General features: G+C 34.0%; 2 non-coding genes across 2 annotated transcripts; both read right to left on the bottom strand.

Annotated features, from left to right (window-relative positions):
- Positions 1-3,123: 3,123 nt before the first annotated feature.
- TRNAM-CAU lies at positions 3,124-3,237 on the bottom strand. The gene is made up of 2 exons: positions 3,200-3,237; positions 3,124-3,159 (listed from the first exon to the last, which is right to left on the bottom strand). It is a non-coding gene; the product is annotated as a tRNA-Met (tRNA).
- A 10,681-nt stretch (positions 3,238-13,918) lies between these two features.
- TRNAM-CAU lies at positions 13,919-14,032 on the bottom strand. Its single transcript has 2 exons — positions 13,995-14,032; positions 13,919-13,954 (listed from the first exon to the last, which is right to left on the bottom strand). It is a non-coding gene; the product is annotated as a tRNA-Met (tRNA).
- Between the last annotated feature and the right edge of the window lie 1,839 nt (positions 14,033-15,871).

The raw sequence follows: 15,871 nt of genomic DNA, 5'->3' as shown, positions 1-15,871 counted from the left end.
GATTTCTCCATGCTGCACGTGCATGCTTCTTTTGAATATTCACTGGATATCTTTGCTCCTTCTTCATACTGTACCTGAATGCTCCCCCTTTTTTTTAATTGATGAATATAATCGATAGTTGTAGGATGGGGTAGTGTGGGTTGCGATAACCCACACGCCCCATCCGCCAAAAACCATGCGGCTTGCCGAGGGCAAGTCCGCGCATGTGGGTTGCGATAACCCACACGCCCCATCCGCCAAAAACCATGCGGCTTTCCTTGGGCAAGTCCGCGGATGTGGGTTGCGATAACCCACACGCCCCATCCGCCAAAAACCATGTGGCTTGCCGGGGGCAAGTCCGCCAATGTGGGTTGTGATAACCCACACGCCCCATCCGCCAAAAACCATGCGGCTTGCCGGGGCCAAGTCCGCGATGTGGGTTGCGATAACTCACACGCCCCAGTCGCCAAAACCATGCGTCTTGTCGGGGGCAAGTCCGCGCATGTGGGTTGCGATAACCCACACGCCTCATCCGCCAAAACCATGCGGCTTGCCGGGGGCAAGTCCGCGCATGTGGGTTGCGATAACCCATATGCCCCAGCCACCAAATGTACACAGACTGCCTACCTCGCCATGCAAGTCCGGTACTCAATAATTCGAATGGCTGTATGGCCAACATGCATAGCACACAGGAGTACATAGGAACACATAGTTGAGGTGGCCGTAATCCAAGCATGCATAGGACATAGGAGCACATAGTCCAGGAAAATAAACATAATCTTTACTGAACTAACTGTAAAAGTGCACTCACCAGGGTAATATTTCAATGTGCTAAGTGTGTTATCCCGTAGGGTAGTTCATCATGCGAATCAGCCATTTGGGCATTACATCGGAATCTTGCTCAGATAATAGAGACTGCAAACACAGGCTAATCATAGCGATCCCCACAGATGACGCCAATGATGGTTTTATTGGGACCGGGTCCACCATAATCCGGGTATAGAAATATAGAACGGGGGTAGGCAAATAATAGCTTTATTGTCCGGGGCGCTAGGCCCAAAATAGTACGTACAACGCCTGAGTTACAGGCCCAGAATGACGGCCCAAAATAATAACTAAACAAGTTAAGGGAACTAATAAATGAAATAAATCTAAATATGTTACCAATAGGACTCGAACCCTAGTGTGCCAGCAGGGGGTTGAAAACTCAGACCAATGGACCAGAAGGGGTTTGTTGAGCTAAGGGGTGCCTTTAAAAGGGAGGGAAGGGTGCATATTTATATTGTTGAGGGATTCACGGATGGTTGACAAATGGACGACATCTGGCAGCCTCCATTCTAGACCACACATGTGTCACCCCATTACCTTACTTCCAGTGCACTCCCCTGCCTAAGTGGAGCTTCCTACCCTTTAACACACAAGATGTTTATTGGCTTGGTGTTTTAGGCCTTGTGCTGTTATGCTTGAGGTTGTGGGTTTGATCCCTCATAGGGATAATTCTAATAATATTTTTCTCCAACCTTCCTTATTTTCTTAGCCCGATAGAATTTCATTATTCTTGTTGGGCCAACACATCACCCATAAAGATGGACACCCTATTAGGGCGGTTGGTCCGACTTTCCCAATAACATGGCCCCCGTTAGCGAATTATATTAGCAGATTGACCAACGGTGGTAAAAATATATTTGAAAAAATAAGCTATTTAGATTAACATGTAAAATGATATAAGGGTATACATATATTTAATAATAATAATAATAATAATAATAATAATAATAATAATAATAATATAATAATAATAATAATAATAATATAATAATAATATAATAATAATAATAATAATAATAATAATAATAATAATAATAATAATTGTTTTAAAAAAATAAAAAATATATATAATTAAACCAATTATATTAACTGCTTGGGGGATTTATAGACAAAAATAGTATTCAAATCACGAAGAACCAAAAACGCCACCACTAAGGCTTGAACTCATAATCTTCCAAATAGAAGTCCAACCCGGGTACAATTAAACCACATAGTCCTGGTGGCAATCAGTAGTTGGCTCTTCAATATTTGTATATATTTAATATTTTATCCTTAATTTTTATTTGCTCTCCCTTATGTCTCGTATTTGATTTCAACCATACCTAAGCAATTATTTTATTGATAATTATAATCAATGTTGACTGTATTATCTTGCGTTTGTAAACATAGAATTATCTATTTAAATATGCAAATTCAACATTCAATTATCTATGCTTGAACAATTCCAATATAATCTTGACTTGATATACTTTAAAGTACTTATTAAAAGAAAAAAACATTGAACATTATCTCAATCGCGCAATGCGCGTAAAAAACTAGTATAGTCATAAATATCTAAATATATTCATTGAATTGGTAATATTATAACTATATTAGGTATAAAATAAAAAATAAAAAAGCTCCACTAAATCCCATGAACTGCTTGAGCCAAGTATTAAGAGGCTTGAAGTCAGCTTGAGTCATTACCTGAACTACTTTGGCTTAAGCTCAGCTCAATAGTAACCGAATCAAATTTAAATATTCAATTCGTCGAATCAAGTTTGAATAGTTAACGAATAACTTGGTTCATTTACCCCTTCGATTTCTTGTTCCTACGTAATAATGTATTATTAGTAAATTTTGACTACATATATTTTCAGCGTTAAGGTACAAATTGGTTATTAGAAATGTCAAATTTTTTTTTTGAGTTAATTTATTTAATTAAACAAGAAAATATTATGGTTCCATAATAATGCATTCAAAAAAAAGGTTCCATAATAATAATAATAATAATAATAATAATAATAATAATAATAATAATAATAATAATAATAATAATTCCTCCTTAAAAAATTAAATTTCCTGAATAAAATTTAAAATAATTTTTTATATTTAAAAAATACATGAATAACTTTTTAATCGTGCCAAACAAACTTGTTTAAAATGTTTAAGAAAGTAAAAATAAAATTATAAAAGGTAAAACTCGTACTCAAGCTCCACAAATGCAATCTCACTTTGAGATCTATAGGCTAACCATTTACGCAACAGGATACTTATGGGTAAGGTTGGATTTTATATTTAAAGATTAAGAATACTTAAATAAAAAAAAAAAAAAATCGGGGTGGGAGAGGATCGAACTCTCGACCTCTGGATTACTCACCGAGCGGTGAGATTGTTTAACAATCGTTAACGCCATGAGCCCAGCGCGCTAACCAACTGCGCCACCACCCCATATGTGAACCGTGACAAATTCTTTTTAAAAAACAATTAAAAAAATATATTAATTAACAGAAAATTAATTAGCCTTACATTATCTAATTTCAAAGAAAAACCAATTAAAGAAATCTATTAATTAACAGAAAATTAAGAAGCCTTACATTATCTTCTCACCTCTTTTCTCTCTTCTTTATTTACAATAATATTTATTATACTATTATAAAATATATAATTGTAATATTGTGAATTTTTTTTTTTTTTGAATGTTACTAGCTCTATTACATTGTAGTATCTGTTCATATACTTTCTCAACCTACTGAAACACAAAGAGCCAATAACACCTCCACTGAGACTTGAACTCACAACCTTCCAAATAGAAGTCCAACCCGGATACCATTAGACCACATAGTCCTGGTGTGAATTTATATATTCTAATGTTTTAATTTATAAATTACTACTACTTTTATAATCACTTTATTATTGAGTGCGGTATTCGCATGTTGATCTTTATACATACACATTATTCTTTACAATTTCAAATCTAACCGAATAATAAAATCAATATTTCAGTAATTTCTTTCATACCAACAAAATAATAGAATCAATGTTCTAAGTAGAATTTAAATTACATTCCTATTCAATTTATAATATTGTTCCAGTGCATGTTGGTCTAACTTTTGGTTCAAGTCTGATTTATTGTAATATCTTGTGAATCCTCTACTTCGGTTTTGGACTATATATTAATCATCTATGAATCATATTCTTTGATATTCCTACGAATTATGTTGAAATTCCTGTTTTGAATCATTTGTTCAATCCTAAGAGTATTTGTTGTTCGTTATGCTATTGATATCAAATTCCTTGATTCTAGCATGACCTTCTTGGTAGTCTTTGTCTTGTTATGAGTTTGAATTATTACCTTGATCTATTCATATGTTGTATCTCTCATTTGGAATCCATTTGAATCATTTGCCTTGTGAGAATGCCTTTGTTGAGTTTAGTTCCTTATTGAGGTTATTTTGCTGGATATGGACAGTGTGGGGGACTTATTTTGATACACTATTGTGTTCATATGATATTGGCAGGCCTCTAGCTCTGTTTATAATGGGTACTGTAGGTGTGGGGAGCCTTGAAAAGGTCAGTTGCAATCATTATTGTGGGGACCATGGTCCACAGAAGTTGTGTGGACCATATTTTGTCTACTGTTAAATAATGTATATTCAGTGCAAACATAGTATACATTGTATTCAGGAGATGTACTGTAACACCCCCGATTTCCATACTAAATTAAACCTTAATAATGCAGATAACTAGCCATAAATACATACACAATGGAAGACTAAATATGGAATATATGGAAAACATAGGGTGCTATGACACGCCCACCCAACGGTGAACGCACAGGCGTAAACATCTGCACATAATCCAACTATCCAAAACAAAGTCAACGACAAGAGGTTTAAAGTCAAACAACGGCGCACAGGCCAAAACATCTCAAATTTCAAGGGAAGGGAACACATCCCAAAATCAAGGGAACACATCCCAAAATCACAAGAAATAATAACTACTCACAAGAACGGCTCAAGGCATAATCTACTATCACACAGTAGATTAACACCCAACATGCATAACACAAGAGAATAAGGACACAACCAATGGCAACACATGCCCTTGTGACAACACATGTCACAAATAGAGAAATACAAAACAATGGCTACACAAGCCTTCGTGACATCACTCATCACGAATTGAGATGCCTTCCTTATGCCCGATTCCAACCTTATGGCTACCCCCCCCCCCCCAACTTTTCCAACCTTTACCTCCAAGACCCCTATACACCAAGTCCAACCTTATTCCTCCGAGGACCGTCGTCCCCACCACCAACAAACCACCAACGAAGTTCCACCAATTCACAGTACACGAGGGTACAAATCACGCACATGGCACACATCCTCTCCAGAACACGTGAACCCATCACTCGGGTCGCATCCTCCATAATCACATCATATATGGCCACCGCGAGGACCACTGCCGTACCTTGGTAACTAATGTCACATACCATTAATCGAGCAATCCAAGTACAGCCACACACACCACACAACAACAGGAATCAATCAACGGATCACAACGAAGATATGAAACCATACTCAATCCAGTAATTGATCAAAATCCGACAACAACGATGATTAACACAAGTCATAACCAACAATAGGAAAGGACAAACAACACACACGCTAGCATTTAAACATCGAACTAGCATGCTTATCGAACGGGTAAACCGAACATAGTTTGAACTCACAAGACTCATCATAGTTCAACGAAACACAATGTTGAACAATTAGTACGATTCAAGACACCAAAACCTACATGGATTCCTACTATATAGTTCTAGACATACGAAACATCAAGAAGACGCTCAAATAGTTCCACAAAAGAACATCGGGAAGTCCAAAGACCAAATACCGAGTCAAAAGAATCACGGGGAACAAATCCCCGCCCAACCACAATACGTACCCCGCGGGTGGGGCCACGGGTGGACCACCACCTGTGGTTCCACCCGCGGGAACCATTCTCACAAGGTATGTACCCCGCGGGTGGGGCGGCGGGTAGGCCACTGCCCACCGTTCCGCCCGCGGGTACATTGCCATGCACAAAATAATCCCTTCGGGGATTTTAAACTCCAAGCTCAAATTCAAGTCCAAAGCATGCCAAATCTCACCAAATACAACAAAATGACTTGAATCAAATGAATAGCCAAGCAAAGGCATACATGAACCCTAATAACAAGCTCTAGATATGCATTTTCACAAGACAATGCATAAACACTCACATTTCATAGCAAAATCACATGTAGAATCCAACAAATCATCATATAGGTAAGCAAAATAGATTTTTTAGAGAATGAGTTACCTCTTGAAGACTTATCCTTCACTTACAACACTTCTCAAGCTCCTAACAAGGTTTCCTTTCCACACCCACTTCAAGAACATACCAAAACATAATAAAGATTTCACCTTTAGAAAAAGATACCTTAGAAAACACTAAAAACACAAAAGGAGCTTAGATCTTACCCTCCTAGATGCTCAAATGTAGGAAAGGTGGAATCTTGAAGACAAACTTGGAAGATCTTGGTAGCCTTAGATTTAGCTTGGAGAGAAAGCAAACTAGCTTTTTAGAGAGAAGGGAGAACTTATGATTTTGGAGAGTGTTTGAGAGAAATGAAATGTGTTTCTTAGGTTAGCTTGGAAGAATATTGCAAGGGAAATGTCTTAGTTACCCTTACTAAGATGAAAAGTGTAAGGGAACAAGAGAACTATTCACAAAGCTTTAGGTACAACACTTGACTTTGTGTTGACTAGTTAATTACTAGTCCCCGACTATTGAATTTCAGGAATTTAAGGAATTAAATTACCAATTGGTTGAGGATTAATTACTTAATTAATCCTTTAATTGAATTTTGGATTACGGGGTGTCACATGTACATTATTTTTATTCTGAGTATACATTATATTATATAATGTACATTCAGTACAAAAATAATGTACATTTAATATATTAAAAATGTACTTTTTGTTATGGTCCTCATAACATTGTGTGAACCATGATCCACACAATAATTTGCCAGGTCGGTTGCGAGTGAAGTATTGATTAACCATTGTAGATTGATCCGATTTTGTGGAAAGCTCCGAATTACCATCATAGATAAATAACAAAATCCTAGCACACACTCTTCTTTTTTTTATTATTTATTATTTATTATTTTTTTATTTTTTATTCTCGCTACTTTAATTTCTTGTTTTTTTCTTCTTCCCTTTTCTTTCTTTTCGCCCCTTTTCTCTCTTCTTCGTTTATAATAATATTTATTATATTATTATAAAATATATAATTATAATATTATAACTTTAAAATAATAAATCTTTTAATTTATAAATTATTATTACTTTAATATCATTTTATTATGTAGGGGCGTGATGATCTTTATACATATTCATTATTCTTTATAATTCCAAACCTAACCAAATAATGAAAATCAATATTCGAGTAATTTTATTTTCCACCAACAAAATAATGAATCAATATTCAAAATAAAAGTGTGTTTGGTTCGCACATGGAAATCGGAATCGGAATCGGAATGGAAATCAAATACTTGATAATGGTATGGGTTTTAGTAAAAGTATTTTGTATGCTTGGTAGTAGGGTGGAATTGAATTTATTACTAATATTGATGTTTGGTTATGTATGACCCTATAATGCGAATAAAGCTTTTTAAAATACAAAAAAATAAAAAATAAAAAATAAAAAATAAAAAAAAATAGAAATAAAGGCAATTGATCCTAATATAATGACATCCAATGCACCAATATGAACCAAAAAAAAAAATCAAAACAAAAATCTAAAAGGACTAATCCAAACTTAAAATCATATTACCAAAAGATGGAATGATACCTTTTTAAATTAGGGAATAGGGTTTTTAATTGAAGGGATAATCAAATCTCATAGTTGGGTTTTAAAAAGTTGTCAATCAAACACTAACTATGATTTTGATTCTCATACCTAATGTGTAAACCCATGGGCCAACCCGGGTTCAATTTCCACAAGTGACGATTCTCCCCGGGCCAGCTCACGGGGATTAGTCGGGTGGATCTGAACCGTTAAACGGACAGAGAAAGACCCGGACCACCTCATGGTATACACCTAAAAAAAATCCATGGGCCAAACACACCCTAAATTTATTCTATAAAATTTAATTTACATTCTTCAATTATTTTCTGCAAACCAAACCGATTGCTAAATACAATCTTTTTTTAAACTCTAACATCTACTATACTAATAAGAGCCCAAGAGAGTTAGCCTTGGTAGAAAAAATGGAGGTCAAATTTTTTAATCAAATGAATGACTTAAATTGATCATATTTTAATTTTTTCTTCAGATTTTCTAATTTATCCTTAATGAATATGATTATCCGTTAACTTTTCGGTTGAAAATTATCTTTTTCGTTAATTTTTGTTAGTTCACTGTTAACTTACTCATTGATTTCAATAAGAAAGGTCTTAAGTTAGAACCTCATCCCAAGCAAAGTTGGCATAATTAGTACTCTATTTTACTCTTATTAAATTAAATAATAATTTAGTAGCTACAACAAAAAATAATACATATGCATTTCTCAAATTTAGAATTATGTCTACTGAATAATTTTTTTTTTTTTTGAATAAAGACATTGTAGTCTACAGTGTGTTTATTCAAAAATAAAAAATAAAAACTCATTATCAATAAATTAAATAAGAGAAATAATTTCATTAGTTATTTTGTATTCATTTTTCTCCAATATAAAAATTCTTAACATTCAAATTCATCAATTGATTATATTCGCTACATCTACTATACTAATAAGGGCTCAAGCAGGGACGGAGCCAAAGGGGGGCAGCTGCCCCCCTCACCCCACCCCCACCCCATAAATAATCTTTGCATGTATATATGTATATATAGTATTGGTTTTAGTATTAGTATAAAACAATTAGTAAATGACAATATATAAGGAGTTAGGTTAGTTGGTAAGGCATGTGATTCTTAATGGGACAGGTTATGGGTTCAAATCCTTTCATTAACGTAATTTTACATATTTTTGAGTCCTTCTCCTATGGCTTCAACACAGTTACTGTGTTTTATTTTTCGCACATATCCAACAATAACTATATTTCTTAAGTAATGGTTATAAAAAAAAAAAAAAAAAAAATTATTAGGTAATTTTTTTTTTTAAATTATCACTTTTGTTTTAATGTTTCGCTTTTAGTGGAAAAAATTTCTGAATCCGTCCTACTTCTTCGCCGCCACCCCCCCCCCCCCCCCCCCCCCCCCCCCCCTAAATCCAAAATGACGGTCAAATTTTTTAATCAAATGAATGACTCAAATTGAACAGATTTTAATTTTCCCTTTAGATTTCCTAATTTATCCTTAATGAATATGATTATCGTTAACTTTTCCGTTAAATATTATCTTTTCCGTTAATTTCTGTTAGTTCATCGTTAACTTACTCATTGATTTCAATAAAAAAGGTCGTAGGTTCGAACCTCATCCCAATCGAAGTTGGCATAATTAGTACACTCTATTTTACTCTTATTGCATTAAATAATAATTTAGTAGCTACAACAAAAAATAATACATATGCATTTCTTTAATTTAGAATTATGTGTCTACAATGTCTTTGTTCAAAAAAAAATTATTCATTATCAATAATTTAAATAAGAGAAATAATTTCATTAGTTATATTGTCTTTATTTTTCTCCAATATAAATATTCTTTACATTCAAATTCATCAATTGATTATATTCGTTACTTTATCCCTAGAATGTCTTTATTAAAAAATTATTCATTATCAATAAATTAATTAAGAGAAATAATTTTATTATTTATATTGTCTTTATATTTCGCCAATTTAAAAATTCGTTACATTCAAATTCATCAATTGGCTACATTGTCTATTATCTTTTTTTTTTGTGCACTATTTTTCAATTAAATATCAAAATTATATAGAAAATAATGTTATATATTTATTTACTAAGTATTTTATTAATACCCTAAAAAACAAAATAAAAAAAATAAAAAAAGTCAATCATATTAACTACTTGAGGGATTTGTTGACAAAGAGAGTGATGGTTTAATTGGGACCGGGTCCATCATAAACCGGTTATAGAAATATAGAACGGGGGTATGCAAAGAATAACTTTATTGCCCGGAACGCTAGGCCCAAAATAGTACGTACAAAGTCCGAGGTACGAGCCAGAATGGCGGCCCAAAATAATAACTAAACAAGTTAAGGGAATTAATAAATGAAATAAAAATAAATATGTTACCGATAGGACTGCAACCCTAGTGTGCCAACAAGGGATTGAAGACTCAGACTGATGGACCAGGAGGGGTTTGGTGTATTAAGGGGTGCATTTAAAAGGGAGGGAAGAGTGCCTGTTTATACTGTTAAGGGGTTCACGGATGGTTGACAAATGGATGGCATCTAGCAGCCTCCATTCTGGACCACACATGTGTTACCCCACTACCTTTAACACATAAGATTTTGATTGGTTTGGTGGTTTGGGACTTATGTTGTTATGCTTGAGGTTGTGGGTTCGATACCCCATAGTGATAATTTTAATAAAATTTTGCTCCAAGCTTCCTTCCTTCCTTAGCTCGATAGAATTCCATTATTCTTGTTGGGCCAACACATCGCCCATAAAGATGGACACCCCGTTAGGGCGGTTGGGCCGACTTTCCCAATAACATGGCCCCCCGGGGTCCCATATCGCCATCACAAGTCCCCCACTTTCTTTAGGCATCTCGATGCCTAAAGGAAGTATAATTCAATACCACCACCTCCTCCATTTTCCAAACTCAACTTCCAGTTCCAAATTTTCCAGATATTTGTTGTACGCTGCTGCGCGCTACGCCATTACCGTGCGTCGCTATCGCACGGCCCTAACAATCATCGACTCATTACTTGCTTCATTGCCTCGCCTTCAGGATCTGGTTTTCTGGACACACTTCTTGCATTGGATATTTTCCTTGCTAGTCAGTACCCGACTTCTTTTGAATATTTTGTTGTTTTACACTGTTCTCCCTTGTTGTTTTGTCATGCGTTTGATGATTTCTCCATGCTGCACGTGCATGCTTCTTTTGAATATTCACTGGATGTCTTTGCTCCTTCTTCATATTGTACCTGCATACTCCCCCTTTTTTTTAATTGATGAATATAATCGATAGTTGTAAGATGGGGTAGTGTGGGTTGCGATAACCCACACGCCCCATCCGCCAAAAACCATGCGGCTTGCCGAGGGCAAGTCCGCGCATGTGGGTTGCGATAACCCACACGCCCCATCCACCAAAAACCATGCGGCTTTCCTTGGGCAAGTCCGCGGATGTGGGTTGCGATAACCCACACGCCCCATCCGCCAAAAACCATGTGGCTTGCCGGGGGCAAGTCCGCCAATGTGGGTTGCGATAACCCACACGCCCCATCCGCCAAAAACCATGCGGCTTGCCGGGGCCAAGTCCGCGATGTGGGTTGCGATAACCCACACGCCCCAGCCGCCAAAACCATGCGTCTTGCCGGGGGCAAGTCCGCGCATGTGGGTTGCGATAACCCACACGCCCCATCCGCCAAAACCATGCGGCTTGCCGGGGGCAAGTCCGCGCATGTGGGTTGCGATAACCCACATGCCCCAGCCACCAAATGTACACAGACTGCCTACCTCGCCATGCGAGTCCGGTACTCGATAATTCGAATGGCTGTATGGCCAACATGCATAGCACACAGGAGTACATAGGAACACATAGTTGAGGTGGCCGTAATCCAAGCATGCATAGGACATAGGAGCACATAGTCCAGGAAAATAAACATAATCTTTACTGAACTAACTGTAAAAGTGCACTCACCAGGGTAACGTTTCAATGTGCTAAGTGTGTTATCCCGTAGGGTAGTTCATCATGCGAATCAGCCATTTGGGCATTACATAATCTTGCTCAGATAATAGAGACTGCAAACACAGGCTAATCATAGCGATCCCCACAGACGACGCCAATGATAGTTTTATTGGGACCGGGTCCACCATAAACCGGGTATAGAAATATAGAACGGGCGTAGGCAAAGAATAGCTTTATTGCCCGGGGCGCTAGGCCCAAAATAGTACGTACAACGCCTGAGTTACAGGCCCAGAATGACGGCCCAAAATAATAACTAAACAAGTTAAGGGAACTAATAAATGAAATAAATCTAAATATGTTACCAATAGGACTTGAACCCTAGTATGCCAGCAGGGGGTTGAAGACTCAGACCAATGGACCAGAAGGGGTTTGTTGAGCTAAGGGGTGCCTTTAAAAGGGAGGGAAGGGTGCATATTTATATTGTTGAGGGATTCACGGATGGTTGACAAATGGACGACATCTGGCAGCCTCCATTCTGGACCACACATGTGTCACCCCATTACCTTGCTTCCAGCGCACTCCCCTGCCTAAGTGGAGCTTCCTATCCTTTAACACACAAGATGTTGATTGGCTTGGTGTTGTAGGACTTGTGCTGTTATGCTTGAGGTCGTGGGTTCGATCCCTCATAGTGATAATTCTAATAATATTTTGCTCCAACCTTCCTTATTTTCTTAGCCCGATAGAATTTCATTATTCTTGTTGGGCCAACACATCACCCATAAAGATGGACACCCAATTAGGGCGGTTGGTCCGACTTTCCCAATAACATGGCCCCCGTTAGCGAATTATATTAGCAGATTGACCAACGGTGGTAAAAATATATTTGAAAAAATAAGCTATTTAGATTAACATGTAAAATGATATAAGGGTATACATATATTTAATAATAATAATAATAATAATAATAATAATAATAATAATAATAATAATAATAATAATAATAATAATAATTGTTTTTTAAAAAAATAAAAAATATATATAATTAAACCAATTATATTAACTGCTTGGGGGATTTATTGACAAAAATAGTATTCAAATCACACAACAAATTGAAGTAGAAACTAACTCGCAATGTCATTTTTTGGCAATCAGTAGTTAGCTGTTCAATATTTGTATATATTTAATATTTTATGTCTTAATTTTTATTTGCTCTCCCTTATGTCTCGTATTTGATTTCAACCATACCTAAGCAATTATTTTATTGATAATTATAATCAATCTTGACTGTATTATCTTGCGTTTGTAAATATAGAATTATCTATTTAAATATGCAAATTCAACATTCAATTATCTATGCATGAACAATTCCAATATAATCTTGAGTTGATATACTTTAAAGTACTTATTTAAAGAAAAAAACATTGGACATTATCTCAATCGCGCAATGCGCGTAAAAAAATTAGTATAGTCATAAATATCTAAATATATTCATTAAATTGGTAATATTATAACTATATTAGGTATAAAATAAAAAATAAAAAAGCTCCACTAAGTCCCATGAACTGCTTGAGCCAAGTATTAAGAGGCTTGAAGTCAGCTTTTGTCATTACCTGAACTACATTGGCCTAAGCTCAGCTCAATAGTAACCGAATCAAATTTAAATATTCAATTCGTCGAATCAAGTTTGAATAGTTAACGAATAACTTGGTTCATTTACCCCTTCGATTTCATGTTCCTACGTAATAATGTATTATTAGTAAATTTTGACTACATATATTTTCAGCGATAGAGTACAAATTGGTTATTAGAAATGTCAAATTTAATTTTTTTTGAGTTAATTTATTTAATTAAACAAGAAAATATTATGGTTCCATAATAATAATAATAATAATAATAATAATAATAATAATAATAATAATAATAATAATAATAATAATAATAATAATAATAATAATTCCTCCTTAAAAAATTAAATTTCCTGAATAAAATTTAAAATAATTTTTTATATTTAAAAAATACATGAATAACTTTTTAATCTTGCCAAACAAACTAGTTTAAAATGTTTAAGAAAGTAAAAATAAAATTAGTTTAAAATGTTTAAGAAAGTAAAAATAAAATTATAAAAGGTAAAACTCGTACTCAAGCTCCACAGATACAATCTCACTTCTCACTTTGAGATCTATAAGCTAACCATTTACGCAACAGGATACTTATGGCTAAGGTTGGATTTGATATTTAAAGATTAAGAATACTTAAATAAAATAAAAAAAAAAAAAACAAAAATCGGGGTGGGAGAGGATCGCACTCTCGACCTCTGGATTACTCACCGAGCGGTGAGATTGTTTAACAATCGTTAACGCCATGAGCCCAGCGCGCTAGCCAACTGCGCCACCACCCCATATGTGAGCCGTGACAAATTCTTTTTAAAAAACAATTAAAAAAATATATTAATTAACAGAAAATTAATTAGCCTTACATTATCTAATTTCAAAGAAAAACCAATTAAAGAAATCTATTAATTAACAGAAAATTAAGAAGCCTTACATTATCTTCTCACCTCTTTTCTCTCTTCTTTATTTACAATAATATTTATTATATTATTATAAAATATATAATTGTAATATTGTGAATTTATATATTCTAATGTTTTAATTTATAAATTACTACTACTTTTATAATCACTTTATTATGTAGTGCGGTATTTGCATGTTGATCTTTATACATACACATTATTCTTTACAATTTCAAATCTAACCGAATAATAAAATCAATATTTCAGTAATTTCTTTCATACCAACAAAATAATAGAATCAATGTTCTAAGTAGAATTTAAATTACATTCCTATTCAATTTATAATATTATGACTATATTAGGTATATAATATATTTTAAAAAAATAAAAAAGCTCAACTAGTCTCTTGAACTGGTTGAGCCGAGTATTAAGAGGCTTGAATTTGGCTCGACTCATTACTTGAACTAATTGAGTTCAAGCTCGGTTCAAATAGCAACTGAATCAAATTTAAATATTCATCGAATTAAGTTTGAATAGTTCGTGAATAACTTGGTTTATTTATACCCTGTAACACCCCCAATTTTAAAAATCAAAATATTAATATAAGAGACATATATTTAATGAAAAAAGATGATTTGAATGCGGAAGTAAAAATGACATTTTTGCATCCGCATTCAAATATTTTTGATTCCGCATTTCAAATCCCATATTCGAACGAAATACACCCTATGTATGACCAAGTCCAACATTCAATTTCATTGTAGACTATCTAAGATACACCTAATTTTGTTGAGTACTACTGATAGTGTTCAGTACACTAAAAAATAACCAACATAGTTATACCTAGCTACAACTATCAATATTGTAACATTATAATTATTATAATTTTCTTACAAAACATTTATAATATATCATAAAATTCTTCTTATTGTATAGTTTTTCACCTACATCAACATTCTCAACATTATTGCTTTTATCCATAGTATGCTGAGACTTATATATATTATTAATAAACATCAACAAAAAAAAAAAAAAAAACTATTTCATTAGAAATTCATAACAATATTGAACAATAAAATTTATAATAAAAGAATTGATCAAATAAAATATTTAAAAATATAATTACATGTTTCATAAAATAAAAAAATAAAAATCTAATATTAATAACATATATAAAAAATTATACTTGATATATTGCTAGACATCATGCAAAGAACTATTATTTGCAATAACAATATGATCAATTCTTTTATTATAAAAAATTTCCAGCAGTGTTTTACGCACTTTGCGTGAATGAAATAATGCCCAATGATTATTTTTAAATAAGTATTTTAAAGTATATCAATTCAAATATTATCGGAGATGTTCATGCATAGGTAAATAAATATTGAATTTGTTTATTTAAGGTTCTCTAGAGAGAATATTGTGTTTTTCCTTGGATCATTGAACCTTGGTGTGGTTAGTTGCTTGTAGAGATTTGGTTTAATTACTTGTAGTTCCTTTGATATGATGTAATTAGTTTGTCACGAACAAAATGGTAGTTTATTTAACATGTTTGGTTCGAGCATGAAACACAAGACTTGCACGCAAATAGGTAGCCCCAAGATTGTCACACCAAAATTTTGGTGGTTTTTGCATAGTAAGATCAAGTTCTTTAATTAATTAAATCAACTAACCATGTTACCTCTACTGAGACATCGGCTATAACTTTGTATTTAGCTTATG

Source organism: Ipomoea nil, unplaced genomic scaffold (genome assembly GCF_001879475.1).
Source record: "Ipomoea nil cultivar Tokyo-kokei standard unplaced genomic scaffold, Asagao_1.1 scaffold0519, whole genome shotgun sequence".
Lineage (NCBI taxonomy): Eukaryota > Viridiplantae > Streptophyta > Magnoliopsida > Solanales > Convolvulaceae > Ipomoea > Ipomoea nil.
The sequence above is the reverse complement of the archived record's forward strand: the minus strand, read 5'-3'. Positions and strand labels throughout refer to the sequence as shown.